We start from the raw sequence: 27,165 nt of genomic DNA on the forward strand, positions 1-27,165 counted from the left end.
TGGTATTGCTTTGGGACCATACAATTCTGGGACTTAAACTAGTTGTTTCTTCATGCAGAACATGCAATCCTTTCTACTGGGCTATTTTCATAGCCCAGTGATTTTTTTAACAGAATAAATCATTTTACAATGCTACTGTACTAATTACTTTAATAATGACATTTTTACTTAACAGGTAAGGAAAAGTCATGCAAAGATAAACATGAGCAAAATGAGACAATGTGAAAAAATATGGGAAACCTACTATTAAATTCAGAGTGAAGGGATGCATCTGTAAATCAAAGAATGCCAAAGATTTTTAGCAAACCACCAGAAGCTAGGAAGAATTAAAGAAAACAGGAATACTTTCCCTATAGATTTTAGAGAGATTATGTCTATGCCAACAATTTGATTTCGGACTTAATTTCAGAGAACACAATTTATAAGGACAATACATTTCTGGTCACTTATTTCCACTTAGTCAACTTTTAATCTTGCCCTGAGTTTCCTTTTAGGGGAGCAAGTCTAAGTTTACCTAAGGGCAAAGGGATTCAATTTCCTCTCTTGATTCTGCGACATGTTCTATTTCCATGATGTTATATGTTATAAAAACAATAAAATGACTGTCATGAATCCAATATCTTCAGAAAGCAGTAATAACCCAGAGCTTATTTTCTTTGTACATCTTTTCATCTCAAAAAATTGATTAAAAGACATTTTATGGACCGCTAAGAGCTGAAGCTACTTTTGTCTACTACAAATCGGATCGTCACCTTTGACCTCTGTCCATCCGGGATTGGTCATAGTGAAAGAGGCAAAGAAACACATAGGAAGAGAGGCAAACACACAAGAGTTGTCCAAGCTTTAGTCCCCCTGCACCACTGCATCTGCACAAAATCAAGATAAAAGCCAAATATGAAATTGTAAATTATGTTATTAACATGAAGCTAAAATGGGAGTTTTTATAAAAAATATTTTCATAGTAAATAATATCAATAGAATTACTTAGACTTGAGTTTTTCTGGAATTAGTTAAAAAGACTGATTAGGAAATAAAATTCATGTTGCAATGTCTTTCTTTGATATTTTAAATATATTTTAAGTTATCGTTTAATGTAAATGATCATTGACACTTTTAACAAGTTTGGTGCCCAAGGAATAAAATTTCCACTATAGTGATTCTCACTTATTTGTCTTGTCACTTCATGGTACCTCATTTAAACAATTTAGCTTTTATTTGTATTGATTGGTTATTTAAAGATACTACATATATAGGATTAGAGGTATATATGAATCTCTCCTCAGAATTATACCAGGTGAGACTGTTCTTTATCAGTAAGATAATAAAATAAGACATGTTTCAATAATTTCTACATGCATTACATATGAAAAAATAATTATATCTGTGTGCTTTGCATACTTTTCTTCCTATATATATATATATTCCTAATATATCACTTGTATCACTTGTATACTTCCTAATATATATTTCTTCTAATATATATGTGCTAATAGGTATACTCATTTTGAAAAAATTCATTTTGTACTTATCTGCCAGTGCAAATTCCCAAATAAATAATTCTAACATTGCATGAACATAGATAAAATATCACTGTTATTTATTCATTTGTCGGTTTGTTTAGAGCCACATCTGCTGGTGCTTATGGTTTACGCTGACTCTGTGATAATCAACCATACCTTGTGGGATCAGTGACCATGACGCCTTATCTGCTATACTTTCTCTTCAGCTCCATCACAATCAATTGATATTTTAACACTATACTTTTATTACTATCGGCAACCAATTTTCTCTTATAACTAATTCATATAGCTGCTTCCACACCTTTTGTTTTTTCCACTTTTACATTTTATTCTCTATTCTTGAAGGTAAATAGCTTACATTTAGTTTTATGTATTTGTTGTAGTAATTTTTGTGATGGATCCAATTATAGTTGAACCTTATGCTGCCTTGTGAAGTAGGGAGGGCAGAAGGTATTTGTACAGATATATGAAAAATTGTTTCTGGACCAGTGATGTAGCTCAGCAGTAGGTTAAAAACAACGATTTTTCAGTTCTTGGTGCAGTGCTTTTAAATGTGTTACAGGAATTATTGAACTTGGCACAAGTTTAATGCAACTATGGAACCCTTCGCTTCTTCCAGCTCTGTATCAGCCCTTTGACAAACACACTGAAAGTATTACGTTGTAGCTCAACTCATGGCATGCATTTCAAAATCTAAAACATTAACGATAGAAACATTTTTATAACCATCAACGCAAGAATTTCAATTCAGGCATCTCAACAAATTGAAAAACATTAAAAGGTTTTGAAAATACTAAATCATGGTAGATTAGGGTAAATGCTAAATTGAGTGATTAGTTAAGTTCTTAAGAGTTTGGACCAATTGCTTAATTTCTCTGGATTCAGGTTTTTCCACCTGAAAGCTGTAATGAAAGTAAAAATTTGATCATACAGGTTTTGTGTTTTACTTGTGTCAAAAAAAAATCAATGGTTTGAAGGAACCCAGGTGTGTGTAATCCCATCAGTGGCCAACATCCAAAGAGAGACTTAAAAGCAAGCTCTCAGAAGTGATATCTTTAGCCTTCTTCTCCCCCTGGGAGAAACTGGCAATCTTCTGAGAGTTCCTGCCCACATGGGACAGCCTTTGCAAGCTTCCCATGGTATATTCATATGCAAAATCCAGTAACAAGCTGGATCTCATTCCATGACCCTGAAGAGCCCCCAGTGCAAATTGTTAGGAGGGCCAAGCCGAGATAGACTTCTAAGATCTCAGGGAAAGAACAAAATAAGATGTTACTGAGCCTGCCGAAAAAATCGGTGATTAACGGAATACTGTGATACTATGAATGAAGGGCTGGAGAGATAGTATAGCAGGTAAGGCACTTGCTTCATAAGCAGCTGACCCAGGTTCAAGCCACATACCCTGTATAACAAAAGGAACACTGTGTTTTCTCTATCACTTTCATTTATAATAACCAAAAGAAGAATTTGATGAATGTATTAAGTATTACTGTGGGCTGGATCACAGTAATACACTAGTGCACAGCGGGTAGGATGTTTGCCTTGAACACAGCCGACCCAGGTTGGATTCCTCCGCCCCTCTAGAAGAGCCTGGCAAGCTACCGAGAGTATCTCGCCCGCATGGCAGAGCCTGGCAAGCTGCCTGTGGCGTATTCAATATGCCAAAAACAGAAACAACAAGTCTGACAATGGAGACATTACTGGTGCCCACTAGAACAAATCGATGAGCAATGGGATGACAGTGATGATGACAGTGATGACTAAGAATTCATAAGGACATAAATGGAACCATTTAAATGGAAGTGCTTATTAATATTAGTTACCTCAATTAAACCTTCTACTTTTTTTTCTACTTCTGATCTTTCAGTCCCTGTGGAGGTTATATATATTTTCTTTATTCACATCAGACTTCTTATTTTCATTGTTCAAATATGGCCTTAATCTTAATCCATCAAGAGTACTATTTTTGGATAAGTTGCTTTATTTTTATAGTTTCAAAATCTCCTGATCAACATAATCAATTTACTATTTATTTTCCTGCACTCTGGCCTCCTCACTTTAACTATATTTACACAAGATATATGTCCACAAGATATATAGTTCTTTAAAAAAATGATCTGTATTCTTTTTATATATTGTTAAAAAGTTTTGAGTTAGTTATATCTAACTAAAATTAGCTAAAAATGCCAATTTTATGTTATCATTACTCTGGTTTTTTTTCTCAATCCCTCTCAAATATCTTTAATGTGCAACTTGCCACAGACAACATGACAATCAATTACCCTCTCAGTTTGAATTTAAACTTTATTCCTTCAATCTACCTTGAATGTTGGTCAAATTATGTTCTTAGTTTATTCATCTACTTAAATATAATTTTCCTTTTCTTTTGAAGATTCCTTTAACTGCTTCTGTGATTATACATCCAGCAAGAAATCACATGGTAACCTATATTTTTTTTCAGGGCTCTTCGAATGCTATTATTTTACTTTAAAGTATATTTAAAAAAAAGTTGCATGTTCATTTGCTAGCTGCCAACAATTTCACGCCTTACTCAAAACCATTAAGATAGCTTCATGAGCTTAGTGAAGAAATAAAGTGCTATTCCTGTTATCTAATTTCTCTGCCTGCTGTTTTTGCAACATATTTCCCCAATCATTTTGTCTTCTACACCTGCTGCTCATATAGCAAGTACTTTCATACATCAAGGCAATTTTAAACTGATTAGGGAGTTTCTCTCTAGTGAATAATAAGTTAGGTCACTTTAGAGAAATAACAGTGATAAATATAAATAGACGACATCACCCCCAGTGAATCATTTAAGTGGGATGCTGCTGTGTTTCTGCCTCATTCAACATGAAGGTTAGAGAGAAACTGTTTTCAGCTTATCCCTCATAATGGAAAATTGGCTTCCTATTCTCAAGAATCATCCTGTGACAAATAAATGAAGCAAACATTTTTCAATTAAAACATATCTGATAGTGGTCCTGTTTATTGTCAATACATACAAAAATATGTATTTTATTTTCTTTAATTTTAAGTAATCATTTCTGCTTGGCATTCCAAATGTTTATTCTTCATCTCTAACATTTAAATTTTCAGACAAATATGTCATTATTACCCAAGCATATATCATGGTATATCACTCTTTCTTAAATTAGCATTATTCTGAAAGAATGTTTTGTGTCTATAGTGATAATAAGTCAAGTACAAAATCTATCTACCACAGAAATTCTCATTATTCATCTCTTATAATCTTTCTTCCTGCATCAAATTCCTTTCTAATAAGTCAGATAAAACATAGAATACATGTCAGCACCCCTATGATACGGAATACAGCCTTTAAATTTATATTAACCAATTGTTAATTATAAAATCAAATGTATGATTTCTTGCATAAGAAATGTGAGTTGCCATTTAATGTCTTCAGACAGATTATGTCCTTTTGGTTCGGAAGATAAATAAAAGAAAATTTGAATTTTTGTTTTGAATCTAAAACTCAAAGACTTAATTTATATTCTTTCAAAGTAGTTTTTGTTGCCACAAGCCTGAAAAGCTGCAAAGAGGAACATCAGGTTCTAATGAAATGGAGTGTGTTCTTTCCTGGAGATAAAAAGAAAATTACTAATCAATGACAATAAATAGACCTTATGAGTAGGACAAACTCACCTTTGGGAAATTTACAAAAAAATATTGCAAGATTTTTAAAAAAATAACTATTGAGGAAGAAATCCATCTTCACCATATGGAAAAAGTCACTTGAAGAGCAATGCACCTCTTAAAGGCATTTGAGCAAGGAAATTAAAATAAGTAAAGGATATTTAAATGCGGCTATTTTCTTTTCTTAGTTGTTTTATTATTATGACACTGTGGTTTACTGTTATTCCTTATTTACTGAAAAAATTGATTTTTTAGTTAAATTTATAAGTAACAATTTTGCAGTAAGATAGTAATGTATATTTGAATGTTATAACATATTTAAAGATGTAGCATCAATTTATTGATTCATGTCCCTTACATTACTTTAGTGGACCTTGTTATTTTTTATAGTTAGGTGTAAAATAGTTAAACTTCATATTTGTATAATACAACTTCTTATTTCTTCCATTTGCATGCCAATGTCAATTGAGAATAGGATCTTCAGAAATGAATACCATATGAAGAAATTAAAACACTATAATAATATGAATGTTGCATTATTTGTCTTACAGCTATAACTCATTTTTTTAAATATGTTATTGAAATGGCCATCTTAATTTGGTGGTAGAAGTTAAGCTAAAGAACAAGAATGTACCTTTATTCAATCCATTAATTAGCAACCTCCCCTGTCACCTGTCACCTCTCATCCTGTTGCTCATCGATTTGTTTGAGAAGGTGCCCAGAAACATCTCCATTTGTCCCCATCGTGTGCTAGTGTAACCTAATGGTGTCTGCTCGCTCCAGACACCATTGTGAGACTTGTTGTTACTGTTTTGGGCATATTGAATACACCACAGGTAGCTTGCCAGGCCTTGCCGTGCATGCAGGATACTCTCAGTATCCTGTCGGGCTCTCCGAGAGGAATCGAAGCCGGATCTGCCGAGTGCAAGGCAAATGCCCTACCTGCTAAGCTATCGCTCCTGTCTAAAGCAGCCCAGAAATATTCTGTAACCCCAAAATATATCTATTTGCATTATTACAATTCAATGCATGGTGCAATCTTAGTATAAATAAAAAGCATTTTATATTTTTAAAAATAAATAAATATAAATTTCTTTATTCCCTTTTATTTGTGACTCATGCTAAACCTAGCATATAGTGGGATTGAACCAGAATGGTCACAGATCCACTTAAAAACAAATATATTTCTGTCCATTATTCTCCAATTCATGGATTCAATAAATAAATCACAGGCTATGGTGATTTAATCTATAGATACTTATTTTATATATAGAAATGACTGTAATTTATAAGCAATATTTACTATACCGGGATATCACGCCTAACTCCAAAATTGTTCATGGGTCAAATAAGTGTATTTTCATCTTTATTGATTTATCTACTTTGCTCACTCATGTATATGAAAATAGTCAATCCATAAAAAAAACAAAGTGTCCCCAAGGAATGCTAGACAGATTTCTCTTTTTGGAGAACTTTGTGCTGTGTCAGTTTGATCAATCTGCTCCATATTCAAACTTCTGTGCTTGTTTTCTGTACTCTATCTTATGTTCCATTGCTCTTTTGTCTAAATTTATGATAATATCACATGTGCTGATTATTCAGCTTAAAAAATTGTAAGGGCTTTGGATATATCTCAACAGCAGAGCACCTGACTTGTACATGTGAGGCCTTGGTTCAATTCCCAGCATTGCAAAAAAATAATTAATTTTATAAAACCCCTAGAGAATAAGTTTGTGTGACTTCTTTTCTTTTCCTCTGAATTTATGGTATAATTGCATAGAATAATGATTACATTAGTAACTTTGGAGAATGAAAAATTTAAAATAAAGTATTCTTAATTGAATATAAGAATCTACCTATGTGGGGGGAAAGGTTTTTTTTTTTTTTGCAAGCACGCATGTAGGTGAGAAAGAATAAGAGAGTCACATTCATCATTAGAAAGAAAAAGATAATACATTTTGTGAAAACTGCAGTTTCATTCATCATCAAATAGTTTGTTCCCATCATATGCAAATTTTAAGATATAAAAGAGCTAAATTGCATGCTCAATAAATTTATTCACAAACACACATAAGATCATATATGTAATATAGTAGTATATTTAATACATTGTATTATGTTATATTTAATATATATTATAAATAATCACATTATATTTAATATGTTTATTAAGCACTGGAGCAATAGCACAGCAGGTAGGGTGTTTGCCTTACACGAGGCCAACCCGGGTTCAATTACTCTGCTCCTCTCAGAGAACCCAGGAAGCAACCGAGAGTATCTCGCCTGCACGTCAGAACCTGGCAAGCTACCCGTGGCATATTTGATATGCCCAAAACAGTAACAACAAGCCTCACAATGGAGATGTTACTAGTGCCTACTCGAGCAAATCGATGAGCAACAATGGCAGTGACAGTGATACAATGATGTATATTAGTCACTGTCACTGCCATCCCATTGCTCATCGATTTGCTTGAGCAGGCATCAGTAATATCTCCATGTGAGACTTGTTACTGTTTTGGGCATATCGAATATGCCACGGGTAGCTTGCCAGGCTCTGCCGTGCGGGCGAGATGCTCTTGGTAGCTTGCCGGGCTCTCCGAGAGGGGCGGGAGAATCGAACCTGGGTCGGCCACGTGCAAGGCAATCGCCCTACCTGATATGCTATTGCTCCAGCCCATATTAAATTCATTATAAATTATAATGATGGGTGTTACTATTGTGGAGAAAGTGTGCTTTGAGTTGGGGGACAGATAATCTAAATGATTGTACTGATCATTTTAAATCTAGCATAACCAGTGAGAAAATAAACATTTCTAAGGATGGGATTATATCAATAATAGATCTGATGCTCAGCAGTCAAAAATATAGAATTATAAGACTGTGTATATTGAGAGGACACTTCTATTTCAAATATAATATACTATAAAGTAGAAGAGGTATAAATAAAATTACAATCTAAATAATATATTATCAGAAAAGGTATATTGGAATTTTAGAAGGTAGAGAGAGGACCATAAATGGTATATAAGATAAAATTCCTCAGTTGTACAGATCTTTCACATCTAACAACATATTTGATTTTCCACTTTTATATTTCTGTAAGGTAAAGTCACTAACTATAAGCTTAAATATATTTGATTTTTTATAATGCTTCTTTAAAAATTTTTATTCAATTACCTTGAGATATATATTGTTACAATGTTATTCATGATTGAGTTTCAGTCACACAAAGTTCCAACACCCATTCTTTCAACAGTTCACAGTTCCTGCCATTAATAACCCCAGTTTTTCTCCCACCAGTCACCCACACCCCCACTCCACTTCCACAGCTGGCCTCTATCATGCTTCCTGTACTGAAATTGATTCATTTAAGTAAGTAACTTATGAATTAAAACATGCTGCAGACTCATGGTGTCACTTAACTACATTATGAAAGAAAATAAACACCATTGGCCAGAGGGGTAGCACATCTGGTGGGGCACTTGACTTCCATGATGCTGATAGGGTTTCTTCTACGGCGCCACATCTGGTTCCCTGAGTCCCACCGGGAGTGAATCCTGAGCACAAAGCAAGTGACAAGCGCTGAACACTACAGAATGTGGCTTCCAAACCAACCAACCAAGCAAAAGCAATATACATTTTTATGCATGCATTTTAAATACACAGTTCACCTGACCTCACATTTTATTTTACTTTTTATGCCACAGTGTTGTTTGGAGTCCTCCCACACTGTGCACAAGAGAGCCTGGGTCCCACGTGCTATTTTTGACTAACGAGGCTCTCCCTTCCATCCAAGGCTAGAGGATGCAAGCTTTCAGGCCCTGCGAGCTAACGCATACTCATCCACTCCAGCTCATGTTCAGAACCATATTCATCAATGCTTGGGGGAGACTGAACCAGGAATGAAAATGAGTGGGGTGCATGCTAGCTAACTGTTTTATTACAGTCCAGCTCTTTAATAATCATAATCATAGTCATAATCATAGTAGCACCGTTGTAGCACTGTTGTCCCATTGTTCATCAATTTGTTCCAACGGGCACCAGTAACATTTCCATTGTGAGACTTGTTGTTACTGTTTTTGGCATATCGAATACGCCATGGGGAGCTTGCCAGGCTCTGCCATGTGGGCAGGATACTCTCAGTAGCTTGCTGAGCTCTCCGAGAGGGGCAGAGGAATCAAACCCAGGTCAGCTCTGAGCAAGGCAAATGCCCTACCCACTGTATTATAGCTCCACATATACTAAAATTGGAATGATACAGAGAAGATTAGCATGGCTCCTGCACAATAGTAATGGTGAATATTATTTTTATGTTATGTTTAATATTTTTCAGCATTTCTCTTTTAACAGAAAGTTTCCTAAACCAGGCAATTGAGCAGATATGAGGATTCCATTATATATAGTATGAATGATACTTCAGAATCTGTGTAATCGGATGTTGGGGTGTAGTGTTTTTTTTTTCCTTATTTTTTTACTTTTTTCCGTTGAGAGGTAGTGGAAGAGATTCAGAAACAATGCAAGTTGGATATAAGTGTGGAGCCAAACTTATGTGAAAATAAATTGTGCCCATATAGATGTTTAATATTTTAAATAAAGGACCAAACCCTACTAGAAGTCCTCTTTCTGATCTATGTTTATGCTATCTAAAAATTTAATGTGAACACAAACTCTTACTATCAGTGAAAGCTTTACTTCATAACTCCCTTCCATTTTCAGCCTCACATCTTTGTCAACATGCACTGGTATTACTATTGCATATTTTGGAGTTGAATTAAGTTGAGATTGGATTATGTCTATCTAGGATTATAGACATAATCCTATCTCACAAATTTAATTTGCAATACTTAGGTAACAATAGCATATCTTCTTACATGAATACGTTTCATCTGTCCATCTTCTTTGAAGAGGTATCCATTAAGACCATTATACTTTTTTTTAAATTTATTTGTTTGCAGTTGGACATTACAAGTCCTTTGCATATTCTAGATAGCAGCTTTATATTACATACCTCTTATGAAAATTTTCCTCATTATTGTGCCTTGTCTTCTCTTTATCTTGGTATTGTCTTTTATAGTTTGTACTTTGTTTAATTTTAGTAAGGTGAGATTATTATTATTTTCATGGGTCATAACTTTGGCATCTATCATCATTGTAGCCAAGATGATCTGCTTTTCTTCTATGCTCTTTTCTAGGAAAATTTTAGTTTCCTTTAAACAGTTTTGAGCTAATGTCTATGTCTACATCCATTCATCAGTCTGTGTGTCCTTTTCCCAATATCACACTGATTTTATTATGGCTTCAGTACAGTATTTTTATTGATTTATAATACTGTAAAATGTGGAAATATTGCATCACATAAGGAAAGACATAAGTTTCTCTACACCCACACTCAATGCTCTGCTCTCAAACTATCAAAATGATCCCTTTATCTCTCTTCACACCCTATTCTCATTTCATCTAGTAAACACCACATACTTCAATCTTCCTCCCTTTTGATGTTTAAGTATCTCATTATATTCTTGCTGATATTATTGATTCTATATATCACCCAAACTGAGGTCCTTGTTTTTTATTTTCATTATTCGATTTAAGCCTACAATATTCTGGTTTCTACTTGGATAATTTGAATCAATCTTGCATAATCAAAAATTGATGCAATGCTAATTTCTTTGTATTCACATAATTCACCACTCTGTGCTGTATGACATTTATTATTCTATATCCTTCAATATATTCTGTTCTTTTATTTGTATTCATTCTGGTATGTTTTCTATTTCTATTGATGTCTATTTTACTTTCTCCAGTTTAAATAACTGTAATATCTGCTCTTCTAAAAAATATGAATAACACTCCTAAATTAATGATAATTTTTCTATGAGTATAAAATATTAATATAGACTTATAAATGTTAAGATCAAAGTTTCTTGTTTAAACTTTTAAATTATGTGGCCAGAGCAAATAGTACAGCAAATAGACCGCAGGCTTTGTACACAACAGAACCAGATTCTTTCTCTGGTACCCACTATGGTTTCCTGAGCTCAGGTAGAAGTGATCCCTGAGTGCAGAACCAGGAGTAAAATGTGAGCACCACCAATTGTGACATAATAATAAACAAATATATACTACAGTTGTACTTTAATAAGTGATGTTAGCTAATCATTTAATTATTACTATCACTAACCACATTAATATGCTATAGGAAGTTGTATCATAGGTTTTATTTACTAAATGTTATAGTATATATGATATATAAACCATGAGTCACTGTCTTACTATTTGTATTTCACTTTAAATACATTATATCTTACAAAATACATATAAATGTTGAGTTTTAAGGTAGTATGTTATATGAATGATGAATTTTTTCTTTAGATGAGAAGTTATTCAGTAGAAATAAATGTATGTGCCCATTTTACTTGCTTTAATTTGTTTCCTGAAGTACTGTATTTGCCAAAAATATATTCATATCTAATGAGTTCCTGCCATTTTATGCATAATTATATTTATATGAAACATTACTCCAATTGTCTTAGATTTAGTGTAAACCACATGCATTGTCTTAAAGTCATCAAAATTTTATGTTAGAATTGTTCGAATTGTATTCTTATAAATAAACTTGTGCAGAGTATTATCTAAGTGGTCATCTGCAACTTTAAATTATAAAATTCATTACTGAAGTATGAGATGAGTATACTGATGCCGTACTTATTTATATAAAGAAAAATTTTTTTAAAATTCAATTATCTTGGTAGTGTATCTATATTTTACATTCAGAGTATATGAAAAGAGGCATGGACATTCTAAATTTTGACACACAAATTCTGTATATTTTGAAATTGAGAGATATTGAATAATAATTTCTATAGTCACTAAAAGTTGTTTTTTTATTATATTGTAACATGAATTTATGCATTCTGTCATGGTGCACTTTTTTTCTAATTTTATAGATGAATCATTTGATACACAAGTGTACTCCTATTATTTCTCAACTTATTATGCACTTAAATATACTAATGGAAAACAGATCTCTACTTTTGGTTTATAATTCAAGTGTATAAAAGTCCATCCTATATTGTCATGTGATATATCATATTCAAGAAAATGAATAGAATGAATAAAATGATATATCCTCCATGACAATTTGATACTTTTCGAAGGTATAAAATGTTATATCATTTAATTTCATTTAATTAATAGGTATTTTTGTCAGTAAAAATTTATCTTCCACTTTGAAAAAATGGGAAGCTATTAACAGGAAGGTGTATAACTCTACATTCTTTTAAGAGTTCTATAAGAAATTTACTGTACTGATTATAAGGTACTATGTTTAAGAATGTTTAGGTTGGTCTCTCTATAAATAACTATTTCTTATCAGTGATATTATTCACAGATGTTGAATTTTTCCTTCTCCCTCTATTTCCCCTTTTGAATGATATAAAATTTTGTATCTCTGTTACTAATTACTATATAATGGGGGGATAATAATGGGGCTTTCACACATTATTCAAGGAATCCCTGGCTCACTCACAGTGACACTTGAGTGGTTTGTGGAAGACAGATGAATGCCTCAGTGCTCAATGCTCATGCCTAGTGATCCTGTGCTGTTTAAAATGTGTAGCACTACTCAGAACCATCAGTGCTGATAACCACCAGGGTCACATCAGTCATAATAACATCAATAGAGTCACACTCAGTGATGCTGTGTCCCAGGTTATGGTAGGGATCAACTTTAGGCCTAGTGCGTGAAAGGCAAATTCCTCAGCCCTTTGATCTCTCTCTGCAACACTCATATAAGATTTATAACTAGTCACTTGCTTCACTAAGGAATAATAATGAAATCATTTAAGGCAAATATTGAATTTCAAGTTGGTTCCAATCATTATATACTCTGATTAATGTACCTAGAAAAATTCGAAGTTCAATAGACATAACAAATTCTAACTCTTATAAGAAACAATAGCAATTATAGTATTTTATGATTCAATTGCAATCCTTGTTATGATTAACAAGAAATAAATTTTCAATGTGTAATTAAACTAGTACATTAAAATGTGAACGTACATATGGTTGTAGAAATTAATGAATGTTTTAATGTTTAAACATTAGTTTGGGAAGAAAAAACAGCTGTGTCAGGTATCATCTTTAGGTAGGTAATTTGTAATTAATTATAGACACATATGGTCAATGTTACTCATGCACAAAACAATTATTTCTTAGGTAATAAGAAGCACATGCTGAACTACCTGTGGATATTAAAGACTATCTTCATTGCCACAGTGTGGATAATTTTATCATCAACCCATTTACATCTTAAAAATGATAGCTTGATATGAAAGAAAATTCACTTTCCATAGGAATAATGTGTTCTTGATTTCATGTTATCATTTAGAAGTAGTTCCTTCCACTATCAAGCTTCCCAAATTTGATTCTCTTCCCTTATTAAGGCATAGTGAAAAAGATTTAAAGAACATCCAGATTAATAATTTATTTTTATAACTGGAGACTTTTGTAATATTTATTTATCTTATTTGTTTTAATTTGAAAATGCAAATACTTGTTTTTTCATGATAGATATATTATGATTAACAAGAAATTTTTAGCATGCCAATGTTATTATCTTACAAATTATTGTTAATAGAGTTCATTGGTTAACTATTGTTTCTTTGTCACACTTGAACATCATTATGTGATCTGTATCTATGAAAGTCATTATAAACCTAAAGAAGACAGTATATTTGACTTGAATGAAATGTTAAACAGGTTTATTTTTGAATGAAGGAAAATTATGTACCAGAACTATAGTACACATAAAGAAGAAAGAACACTGGAAATATAATAGAGCAAGTTATTATTTAAAAGCCTTTTATTTTTCTCACAAATAATCTATGAAAGAAGGGATTGGGAAAAATTATTATAGCAATGACTATATACTCTTTGTATTAGATAAATAAATACAAGTGAGGATACATGGTTAATGGAAATTTGATGTATTTCTTATTAGTTACATATTTAACTGTAATCTGAGACAGTGTTATTTTAAAGGGGTCTTGAAATATTTATATACATCCAAGTATATATATGTATATTTATATATATTTAAGAATTTTAGGGAAGAGTACAGATAATAGATATACAGAAAGAGATAAATTGAGATCACTCTGGTATGACAGGTAGTGTAGAAAGTTACTGAGATCATCAAAATGCCAGAAATAATATTATTATGATTCTTTTGTTTTCCAACTTCTGATAAGAGATGAACTTAAAACTATTCCAACCAGTTACTAACACATGCATAAAGAAGCAACCCCTGAGCCTGGTTTCACCTTTCCCTTCATTAAGGATGAAATAATATTGACTCACATCCCTCTAAACTGTATAATAGATGCTAATGGTATCTGCAATGTTGACCAAGCATGTAATCTCAATAAACCCACACAAATCAGTATCGTCCAGATCTGACTGCTTTATTTTTATTTTTTATTTTTATTTATTTATTTATTTTTTGCATTTTGGGTCACACCCGGCAATGCACAGGGGTTACTCCTGGCTCTGTGCTCAGGAATTACTACTGGCGGTGCTCAGGGGAATATATGGGATGCTGGGAATCGAACCCGGGTCGGCCGAGTGCAAGATAAGCAACCTACCCGCTGTGCTATTGCTCCAGCCCCAGATCTGACTGCTTTAGTATAACCATATCATGAATATTTTGCTTCTTTGTGAACTTATCCTATCACACATACCCCCTGCAAAAAGTAAAAATAAAAATAAAAACCAACTCTGCTATATTGATTTCAGACATAATGCAGGGTGTGAAAGCGATGATCTGGAATTTAGCAGAGGGATCATATATAATTTTCAACCCTCCAATTTTTGTATTAGAGATTCATTATTTGTTTAATAATTTGGTTTGAAAATTAAGACTAATTCTGAGGCAGAGATTATTAATTTTTTTCAAATTTACTTTTTTAAAATTATTGAATCACTGTGAGATGCCGTAGCAAAGCTGTTCATGATCTAAGTTCAGTCACACAATATTCCAACACCCATATCTCCACCAACGCACATTATTAGGTAATGATAATATTTAAGTTAAGCATATTACATATATGCTTATGCTAGATGAGTGGACAGGGAATTTATGGGCATATTTTGATATAATTGAATGTATGGATCTGTAAATATTTCTGTAAGAAACTATTTCTTTGTCTACTAATTTGCTAACAAGATCACACTGCTGTTTCTCACTTTATTATTTTTGGGGTGGCCTTATCTGTGGTACTCAGGAAGCTTAGGGTTCCAATACAGTGGTTCTGAAGCAACGGGGGCAGTGCTTGATAAGGCCATGACACTGGACCTGTGGTGTCAGAAATTGTCTCTTTTGGGTCTGGAGCTATAGCACAGTAGGCAGGACTGTTTGCCTTGCAGACGGCCGACCCCTGCATCCCGTATTGTCCCCGAAGCACCGCCAGGAGTAATTCCTGAGTGCATGAGCCAGGAGTAACCCTTGTGCATCTCCAGGTGTGACCCAATCTCCCTGCAAAAAAAATTCCCTCGGTCACCCTAGCAGTGATCAGGATCTCCATGGCCACACCAGGCTGTGTTTAGTGGCTGCAGCACCCCCTGATAAGAACCCTCGTCTATATATTTCCTTCTAGATGCTTCTGGTGCTTGTCTTGAACCACGTAAGCTCTGAGAAACTTGGCTCCCACCACATACTCTCCATTCTCACGAGTCCGAGTATTCAGTTCTCCTATTCATGTGTAACAGCATCAGCAATTTTAACCATACTCTGTGATAAAACTTTACTGCTTACATTAAAGTTTCCCTTGTCTTTCTTTTAAAAGTCCACTTATTTGTAAAGTTACTTAGTTCAGCAAATATTCATTTGCAGTTTATTTATTTATTTTTTTGGTCACCGTATGCATTCCATTTTGGGATTCCCTCAACACCAAATAATTATTTTTTAATTTGTATACATTAAAGCTCACCCTTGGTGCTGTTAAGCGCTTTTATAAAAAGGTGCATCATTATGTTTCTGTAATTATGGTACCATAGAATAAATTGACCACGGTTTAAAAAAACCTCCATGATCACCTAATAACACCACTTCTTTCCCACAACTCCCTGACAACTATTAAACTTTGTATACTTTATATTATATACTGTATACGTCTACATTCTTTATGCTTTTCTAGATCATTGAGATCATAGAATATGTAGCCATTTTAAACTGGTGTTTTAATGACCATCATATGCGTTAGGAGGATATGTTTGGATATGTTTGACTAATTGGCCCATTCTGATATCCTGTCTGCCAGAACTGGTAATTCATGCATTCTGTATATATACATATATCACTGTATCACTGTCATCCTGTTGTTCGTCGATTTACTTGAGCAGGGACCAGCAGCATCTCTATTACACTCAGCCCAGAGATTTTAGCAGCCTCTCCTTACTCGTCTTTCCCAACAATTGAAGACTCTCTCAAGGTCAAAGGAATGAGACCCATTGTTACAGTTTTTGGCATATCGAATACATCACGGGTAGCTTGCCAGGCTCTGCCATGATATACATATACATATGTATGTTTATATTTTACATACCCAAACATGACATTCATAAGTAATGTATAAGCTCACATGCTTTTGCACTATCAGAATTGATACATCTCATTGATTTTCCTTACTATTTATAATAGGTAAATTTTAAGCAATTGACTTTAAATAATAAAGTCAATAATAAACTGACTTTAAATGTTAAGGAAGAAAAATGGTACAATGGTCAATTTGGTTATCACTTGAGGTTCTGTGTATCCTCCATGATGTAGTCTTATTACTTGCCCCCAGCAATGAGCAGCTCAGTTTATTGTAATTTCTTTGAGAAGAGTTTTTCTAATTTAGAATGATATCTCCTAATCTGTTTAAAATCGATAGATTTATTCTTAATTATATGGGTTTCACTATTTTAATTTATTTTCATGAAATTCCTAAAATGATTTGTCTCTTACTGCATGAGCCATTTACTTGTTAGTTTGCTTTCTTTTCATTGAATACTTTTTATTTGTTTTGCTTTAGTAGACAGGCACATGTATTCAAGTTTCTCACCTGAATCCAAAGTCTGAGAGTTCAACTTTATTTAAGTGGTTATAAACCTATAAGATCACACATAAAGTTCTGTGATCATATCATCCCACTGTAGAGTCTATACACACTGACATTAGCAATAAAATAATTAAGCAATACTCAATTTGTAATATATTAATAAAGAGATTAAAATGTTATTTCTTTTAGAATTAAATTTGCAGAAACACTGTAAAGATCAGCAAAATGCCACTTTTCTCTAATAAATAATATGTTTTATATTTTACATCACTATCATTCCATTGTTCATCAATTTTCTTGAGTGGGCACCAGTGACATCTTCCTTGTGAACCTTGTTGTTACTGTTTTTGGCATATCAAATATACCACGGGTACCTTGCCAGGCTCTGCCTTGAGGGTGGGATACTCTTGGTAGCTTGCCAGGCTCTCCAAGAGGGATGGAGGAATCGAACCTGAGTCGGCCTCATGCAAGACAAACGCCCTACCTGCTGTGCTATCGCTCCAGTCCAGTACATATATGTACATAATAAGTTTATAATTATTCAGGTATATACTTAATATATGTAAAGTATCCATAGGGCCAGAGCGATAGCACAATGGTAGGGTGTTCGTCTTGCATGTGGCTGACCCAGGTTCGATTCCTCTGCCCCTCTCACTCTGAGAGCCCAGCAGTGTGAGGACAGACCACAGGAATCTATTTAGCTTTCTTAAGACTCTTTTTATAGGAGCTAGCTTTGTAGAATAACTTGTCTATCTTTCCCTGAGCAAGGAATTTGGATACAGACACCCTGGGTCGCAAGAAGGGTGGTGGTCGGACCAGATAACAAGACCCATATCACAAGACCCATATCACAGGACCCAGGACTGCCCCCAGAACCGGGACATTCCTGGATATTGGCGTGAATACTGATCTCTAAAACCATAGGCTAAAGAATGATGTCCTTTTAAATGGATTGGTTAAGAGAGTTTGCAATATTACAAATCTATTGGCTATGAAATGTGCGGGCTCTGCTGTAAAGGCCTATATAAGAACTCCTTTGGAGAAGCTCGGGGTCTTGCCCAACCAGCTGGACCTGCGTGTCCATGTAGGTGGCTGGACCCTGACTAGCCAGTCTTACAATAAACCCTGCTTGCTGTTTGCAGTCTCTGGAGTCTCTGTCATTAAAGGGAGATTTCGATCAGTGCTCTAACAGACAGTAAAAAGCTACCGAGAGTGTCTCACCCGCATGGCAGAGCCTGGCAAGCTACCCATGGTGTATCCGATATGCCAAAAACAGTAACAATAAGTTTCACAATGAGAGGTGTTACTGGTGCCCCCTGGAGCAAATCAATGAGCAATGGGATGACACATTGACGGATTGAATATAAAGTATCTATATATACTTTTTAAATAGGAGGCAGTTTTATCTAAACTAAAAATTTTGTAACATTAAATAGATACTGACACAAAGTTTTTTGGTTATTTTAAAATTCTCTTGAGATTGTAGCTAACATACTTAAGTAGAAAATAAAATATATGAATAATCTAACTCTGAAGTTATCATCATTATAATGTTCTCTTCACAATATTGCAGTGACATTAATATTGTATATTAGGTAGGGCAATTATTTTTGTCTTGCTTTCTGCTACAGTATAACTTGCCTTCCTTTCTTTTTAATATTTTGAATCGTATGCTGTACTAAATGTGTTGAAAAAATATCATTTTTCTCTCCATAACTTCAAATTTAGCCTGAAAAGTATTCTTAAAATACCAGATGGGAACATGACAGAAAAGCTCTGGCACCAGCTGGAAAGAAACTCATAGTGGCCAAATTTGGGACAATTTGAACATTAAAATAAATAATGATACTAATGGAGTATAACACATTGAATTAAGAAGCAAAAAATTGATAACTGTAAAATAGAATAATAATAAAAATACATTATTTAGAACATTGAATGAATATTAATTCAGGATAACCAGTCTATATTTAGGAAATAAAATATTATGTCAAATTAATGGTTTCCTGATATCAATACACTTTTCTTGTGACTTTGAACTATACCCCTCTGTAGTCTGTTACCTACACTGAAATTTTTACTATTTTAAAAGGGTAGAAGAATGCTTATCTCTGAGATAATGGAAAACTATCCAGAAGATTTCTCCCTTTGTATTTGTTGTCAATTGGAGAAAGACATCATGGTCATTTATATGTAACTAATGAAAACTATACATGCATAAAAAAATCAACATATAATTTGATAGCCAAATAAAAATAATCACAGACAAGTTGCTAAAAAGAAATTTTTTTACTAAATGACATCTTTTAGTAAAAAAACAACATTTGCTTACTGGTTGCAGACAGGTTACTAGAGTCAAATTACAATATGCATGTGACTAAGACTTGTGGTGTTAACATCACATTTTATGTGCAAATAGGTCTGATTAGCATACATAAAGCAAGGGAATATAATGGCTATCTTTCCAAATTTAGAGTGGGTCTTGTTACATATTTAATTCTCAATTATTCCCAATAGTTTATCCAGAAAATAAATACTATGTGTGGCAGAAATATTTCATTTTCATTCTTTTATTTAGTATTGGTAATGCTTTTTCAGATATAAGTGAAATGTATAAGCCTAATATATCCTTCCAATTTTTATTTGCTACTTTCTGTTTCAGGGTCACAGCCCGGGGGCTTAGATCTCAAGGCTTATTCCTGCTTTTGCCCTCAAGGATAAATTCTAGTTTGCCTGGGGGACCAGAAGAATGGATCAAATCATTGTTGGCTGCCTGCAAGGGCTCTACTGGCTGTACTATGACTCCAGTCACAAACTTGTAAGATTTAACTGGCGATTAGTTGGATAAAGTGGATCAACTAATTTGTGTACGTTAACCAAGTTTACACTGTAACCACTAATAAGTTTATAAGTGTGGGGAATCCAATATCAAATAAGATAACTAGGGTGCTCTCGGGATAGGTACATATGTGGGCTTTCAGAGCTGTGAATTAGAAAACAAGTCTCATCACAGTTTTCTTTCTAGAAATAATCCAAAGATGATGCCTAGAATTACTAAATTATTTCCTAAAAATACTTTAAAAATATCTGTGTTTCATTTGCATTTGGAAATCATTGAAATTCGTCCACTTTGGACATTTACAAACAATGAAACATTTATATTAAATGAAAAGGACTAGAGTGACTGATTCTTCTAAGTGTTACTACCTGCCTGCCTCAAAAGTCTAGGTGGTTTCTAGAATTGTAACATGTAGTTTTTCAACGTTCAGTGGTCTATTGAGCAACAGTCAGTCATCCATGACAAAGCCCCACCTGTCCAATTCTAAAGTTCCCTGAATTATTCAAGGTTACTATAAAAGATTCATGGAGACATTGCCATCCTTTTCCTGGGGATTTAAATGTAAATGCTGAGATGGAAATTCTAAGAGTAGAATATTAGGTGAGATGAATTCTTTGCAAGAACAGCAAGTCTATATGATGTATGCATGTAGCACTGCACTGTAGCACTAATGTCTCGCTCTTCATCGATTTTCTTGAGTGGGCACCAGTAATGTCTCCATTGTGAGACTTGTTGTTACTGTTTTTGGCATATTGAATACGCCACAGATAGCTTGCCAGGCTCTGCCGTGTGGACGGTATACTCTCGGTCGCTTGCCAGAATCTCCGAGACGGACAGAGGAATCAAACCTGGGTCGGCCATGTGCAAGGCAAACTCTCTACCCGCTCTGCTATCGCTCCAGTGAATTTATTAACTCAAAAGAAGCATGTTATTGGGTTAGTATATAGGCAAATAGATTTAAAGATAGAATCTTAGAATATTAGAGTATTAGAATCTTGTACAACATTGCATGTGGAAAGAAGCTATACTTTAATGTTTGTTATGAGCTCAGCCTGCTGTAAAATAATATAAGATAGCACTGTCATCTCATTATTCATTAATTTGCTTGAGCAGGCACCAGTAACATCTCCATTGTGAGACTTGTTACTGTTTTTTGGCATATCGAATATGCCACAGGTAGCTTACCAGGCTCTGGCATTCGGGCAAGATACTCTTAGTAGCTTGCCGGGCTCTCTGAAAGGGATGGAGGAATCGAACCCGGGTCGGCCGCATACAAGGCAAGTAAGTGCCCTACCCACTGTGCTTTCACTCCAGTCCTACAGTATATCACTGTATCACTGTCATCCCGTAGTTCATCAATTTATTGGAGCGGGAGCCATTAATGTCTCCATTTGTCCCAGTCCTGAGATTTTAGCAGCCTCTCCTTCCTAATTTTTCCAAACAATTGGAGACTACTTTAACAGTCAGGGGAATGCGACCTGTTATGGTTACTGTATTTGACGTATTGGTACGCCACGGCGAGATTGCCAGGCTCTTCCATGTGTGCGGGATACTTTCAGGCTTGCCCGGCTCTCCGATAGCATATATCATGATCACAAAATCCCATTAATCATAGATTTCTCGAGCGGGCTCAGTAACTTCTCCATTCTTCCTTTCCCTGAGAACTTAGAAGTCTCTATCGACTCGGCCCTTCCAATGATGTCGCACTGGAGGCTCTTTCAGGATCAGGGGAATAGGATCCAACTTGTTACTGGCTTTAGAATATGAATACATCATGGGAAGCTTACAAGGCTGTCCCATGTGTTCAGGAAACAGAAGATTTCCAGTTTTTCCCAGAGGGAGAAGCAGGCTACATGTTATCACGAGGAGGCCGCAAAGTGGCCACGCGCTTCTGAGAGCTTGCTTTTAAGTCTCTCTCTAGATGTTGGCCGTTGATGGGATTACACACACCTGGGTTCCTCTGCCGGTACCTTCATGCATGAGGCCCGTCCGAACGTGTGAAGAGGTGCCTCGAGCATGGCTGTAGCTAGGTTCTGGTGGTCTTCAGAGCATCTCTTGCCCGCAAGCCTGGATGTCTTCCCCGGGGCCCCTCGGAGGGGATGGGCTCCAGCTTCCCTCCCCACCCCGAGCAGAGCTCCCAGTGGCCAAAGACCACCGGAACCTAGCAACAGCCATGCTCGAGACCCCTCTCCACACGTTTGGACAGGCCTCACGCATGAAGGTACCAGGAGAGGAACCCAGGTGTGTGTAATCCCATCAATGGCCAACATCCAGAGACTTAAAAGTAAGCTCCCAGAAGCGATGTCTTATAACCTACTTGTCCCTCTGGGAGAAATTGGCAAGCTACTGAGAGTTTCCTGCCCACATGAGACAGCCTTGCAAGCTTCCCATGGTGTATTCATATGCTAAAGCCAGTAACAAGCTGGATCTCATTCCCCTGACCCTAAAAGAACCTCCAACGTGGCATCATTGGGAAGACCGAGTGGAGAGAGGCTTCTAAAATCTCAGGGATAGGACAAATAGACAGGTTACTGAGCCCGCTCTAGAAATCGACGATTAATGGGATTTCGTGATATCATGTGATTCGTGATATCTCTCAGGTCCCAGTTTTACCTTTAAATAATTTAACTGCATTTTTCATTATGATAAACATATAAATTTGTGCTTTTAAAACTTGGCAATGAAAGGTCAGGCATAATTTTGATTTAAACATTATATTAATTTTAATTGATATAATTTAGGGAGTTTTATATTTCTTGGGTTAAGTCCCCAAATAATAGTTCTTCTAGCTTTTGAAAAATTTTATATTTTTATATCCAAAATGTAAACCTGGGGACTATAGAAGTACCTACAGAAAGTGAACAGAACTAGATGTTTTGTGAATCTAGTGTTATACATATATAATATTATTTTAATTTATTATAATACGATCTTATTAATCTTATGTCCCTTTTGCTGTGGTTTAACTATCTGGAGGTCCTCATGGTTTATTCTTAATTCTGTTCTCCAGAGTCAGCCCTAACAGGACTTGAGAGACCACATGGGGTTCCAGGAATCAAGTGTGGGTCAGTCTCTTGCAAAATAAAGTACACAATGCTTTATTCACTGTGTATCTCTCCCACCCACCTTATGCTACTTTTCAACCCAACAAACAGTAGAAAAAGTTTTGAGACAGTTTTGTAAAATAGCAACAATGTCAACTATGTAAATTTCTACAGCAGCTTGATTGCTTGAATTCTGGATATGGAAAAGAATACTCCATAAAATTAATTTACATGAAAATATGCAAAATCATTAGTTAAGACAATACACCTAAAATGACACACTCTTCAAACAATTAAGGTAAAGTAAGAATTTATATGTAGGAATTAGAATTTTCTAATTCTTAGATATCATTACAAACTAATTATACTGTTTAATGCATTAAATTGAATTACTGTTTCATCTTGCTTTTTCTTTGTAGAGTACTACCATTTCTCTAAGATGCAAATTATTCAGGGTGGGAACAGAATATCCTTGTGTTCCATTGATTTGCTTTGTGGACTGGGCCGGTATATAATGAGTTTAACCTGGTCAGTAACCTGCTCCATTCTGCTTATCTACTCTGATTGTAATCCCAGAGATAGACACTGACACTACATCTTCAGTTTAGACTACAAATGAGATCAGTGGAATTGATCAGAACCAAACCATACCGCAACTTCATATCTGTATGATGATGAGATTTTTTTTGTAGTAAAGCATTGAAACTTGGCAGCATTTTCTAATTTTCACATAAAATCATTTTAGGGATTTTTTTCTGCTTAATTATAAATATTAGTTCTGCAGCAATACATAAAGGTATCTTCTCTCCTTTTTTATATTTTTAAACACATTTTTTATTGTATTGATTTTTCTCTTTCATTTTGCATTGATTAATCATCTACTAGTTTTCTTCCTAAGGAATACAATTTTGAAAACTATCTACAATTATTAGAGAATTTTAAATTGATCGTGTTTTTGGTAGTGATGATGTTAGTAAGTAGGGAGGAAATACTGAACATATTGCCATGCCATATTTTATATTTAATATTATATTCTTTATAGCTATGCATTCATTTTAAATTGTATCTATAATTAAAAATCTATAAAATATTTATTTAGAATAGCTCCTATAGTATCTAAAATGCATCTGTTCTACTTTCATTAGAAATGAATAGTAGCAATTGCAATTCTATCAATAATAAATTTCTAAGTTTCATCTATTTCTGGAGGCAAACTATTGAAAGATGAATTCAATGTATGAAATGCTATGTTAAGTTTTAATGAATACAGATTTGTACAGTTGGCTATCTCAGAAGAGCAATGAATATTAATTTAAATTGACATAGGAAAGAGTAAAAAGATCCATATACTCCTTAGAGAAAGATAAAATAAAAATTTATATGGCGATAGATTTCTGTAAGGTAAGAATTCTTGTTCTTACATGTCAATTCTCACATAGTCAGTATGCAAACATGCTAGGGTTTGTTTGACTTAAAAAATAAAACTTGCTTTAAAGACTATTTTATTGGCAAATTTTCTAGGACAACAATATTTTGAAATAAATAGAATCTTGTGAGACCTTGAAATAATTTCTAATATTTCTTCTCTCGTTCATAATTTCAAGAAGTTACATAAGCATAGTTCTACATAAACAGATATGGTTCTAGTAAATGCATGAAGACATTCATCAGGTATAGAAGAACTATTTTTTAAAACTTGCATAAATAAATCAAGTAAAATTTAGGCTCTTATACTCTCCCTGGTTAGAAAAAGTCGCTATTTGATACTTATCTAACCTATATGCTCATATATTGTTATACATTATCAAAAAGAAATACTCCTGCCATGAACACTGCCCATTTAGACTTACAACACCTCTCTACTATCTTGAAAAAATAATAAAATAGCTTTCCTTCCAACTCCCTGCCTTCTTATACCCTGGAATATTCCATTTGTAAAACTATTTTCCACTGAAGATTCTTTTCTTTATTTATTTTTAGTTATTGCTTCTTAGGCTGCATTGATAGCACAGTGGTAGGGCATTTGCCTTGCACGCGGCCGACCCGGGTTCAATTCCTCTGCCCCTCTCGGAGAGCCTGGCAAGCTACCGAGAGTATCTTGCCAGCACGGCAGAGCCTGGCAAGCTACCTGTGGCGTATTCAATATGCCAAAAAACAGAAACAAGTCTCACAATGGAGATGTTACTGGTGTCCACTTGAGCAAATCAATGAGCAACGGGATGACAGTGCTACAGTGACAGTAACTAATGACTAAAACATTATTGAAATAAGTTTTGAAATCATCAAAGTATCTCCCAATGCCGTCAACATAAGTATGACTAATGGATAAGATTTTTAGTAGCATGAAACTCATAAAAATTAAATTATGTTCTTTCTAATTAAACAACTAACAAAAACACATAGGAAACCTATTAGAAAAAATAGATAATTCCTGGACTTGAGGAGGTAGTACAATAGGTATTGCATTTGTTTGCACCCAACCGGTCCAAGTTCAATGCCTGGAACCCTGTGGATCCTCTGAACCTGCCAGGGTTAATCACTGAAAATTTCTGGATATGGCTCCAATTCAAACACGAAGTGAAAAACCAATATAAAGATGTTTAGTTCCAATTTTCTCTTTTAAGGCTTTAAAATGATTTCCAAACTTTTATCTTGGTTTATAGCTAATAAGATTAAAAATCTATTCATTTAACTACATAATAATTAAATGTGTGGGACAGGAATGATAGCACAGCTGGTAGGGCATTTTTCTTGCACGCGGTCGACCTGGGTTCAATTCCCAGCATCCCATATGGTCCCCCAAGCACCACCAGGAGTAATTCCTGAGTGCAGAGCCAGGATTAACCTTTGAGCATCGCCGGGTGTGACCCAAAAAGAAAAAAAAATAAAAATAAATGTGTACTTTAAATTGTGGTAAATAAATTGCATTAAGGAATATTTGCAAACAATATTTGGTATAAAGGGAAAACTTTTTGAAGACTAATATTTATAAAATGTTCCAATTTTGATGTTTATTATACATGTTTCAAATAAATATGACAAATTCATTGTCATATTTTCTAAAATATTTATGTGAGTGATAACTCACTGACCAATTGTGAATTTGTTTAATGAAATCATAAATAGAACCAATACTGTATTTTGGGTATACATTTCAATTTAGAAAACTGGCTATGAACTCAAACTTTGGAAAAAGCTGCTATAGTTTATTGTATTATTTAAATTTTATATGAATCAATGTTCAGACTGGACGATAAAATAAAATCTACCTCAAATGATTTTATATTCAAAAATTACATATAACAATTTATGCACACTTAGATGAGTGCGTTTTTTCATAAAAGTAGGTCCTTAAGACAACACTTTTTAAATGAATTGAATAAACCATAATGGGGAGTGGAAGCTCAAGAAAACTTCAAATTGAGTTAGGAGATTATAAATCTTACAGTTGGGACTATGAGTTCAAAAGTCTTACAAATATGTTTGAAAAGACTATACCTTAGTAAAAAATTCAGATTTAAACTGATTTTTTTCTTTAATTAAAGTGATCAATATAATTCTACTTATCCTTATGGGCAATTATGCCAAATATATATGAATCTTTACTTTATAAATGTTCACAGTTTTTATGAAATAAAGTTGTCTACACTAAATGTTATTATACATTAGCAGAGACTTTCTTGCTTGACACATTTAATTTGAAGATAGAATAGTTGTTAAGATAACAAGAAAAAATGATATTATACAAAGCTCTGTAAATTTCCAATGACAAACTAATTATGATGGTGGATACAGTTCCCTGATAGAGGTTATTATGACTCTGTAAATCTACAGCCCATAAATTCCTGTAGTTTAGATTACAACTCAATAATGGAGGCAATGTATAGTAAAACAATACTTATGACAGCCAATATGTACTTGCTTTTGTTTTGTCAATTGCCTTTGGTATAATTATTCTATAAACCAAGATTATTATTGCAGTAAGATTAATTCATTGTGTAATG

General features: G+C 34.2%; 1 protein-coding gene and 1 non-coding gene across 3 annotated transcripts in view; both read left to right on the plus strand.

The window, feature by feature from the left end:
- The window catches only part of LOC129400849 (uncharacterized), a 128,365-nt gene that overhangs the window by 64,001 nt on the left and 37,199 nt on the right, over nt 1-27,165 (plus strand). The window contains exon 2 of one of the 2 annotated variants that reach the window (XR_008627943.1): nt 19,941-20,063. The exons of the other annotated variant lie outside the window; for it this stretch is intronic. The gene's annotated coding sequence lies outside the window, so the exon portion shown is untranslated. Of the gene's footprint in view, nt 1-19,940; nt 20,064-27,165 lie in introns of those variants that run through there. 2 annotated transcript variants of the gene reach the window in all.
- Nucleotides 9,399-9,507, plus strand: LOC129401416 (U6 spliceosomal RNA). Its single transcript, XR_008628330.1, has one exon. It is a non-coding gene; the product is annotated as a U6 spliceosomal RNA (small nuclear RNA).

This window comes from Sorex araneus, chromosome 1, assembly GCF_027595985.1.
Source record: "Sorex araneus isolate mSorAra2 chromosome 1, mSorAra2.pri, whole genome shotgun sequence".
Classification (NCBI taxonomy): Eukaryota; Metazoa; Chordata; class Mammalia; order Eulipotyphla; family Soricidae; genus Sorex; species Sorex araneus.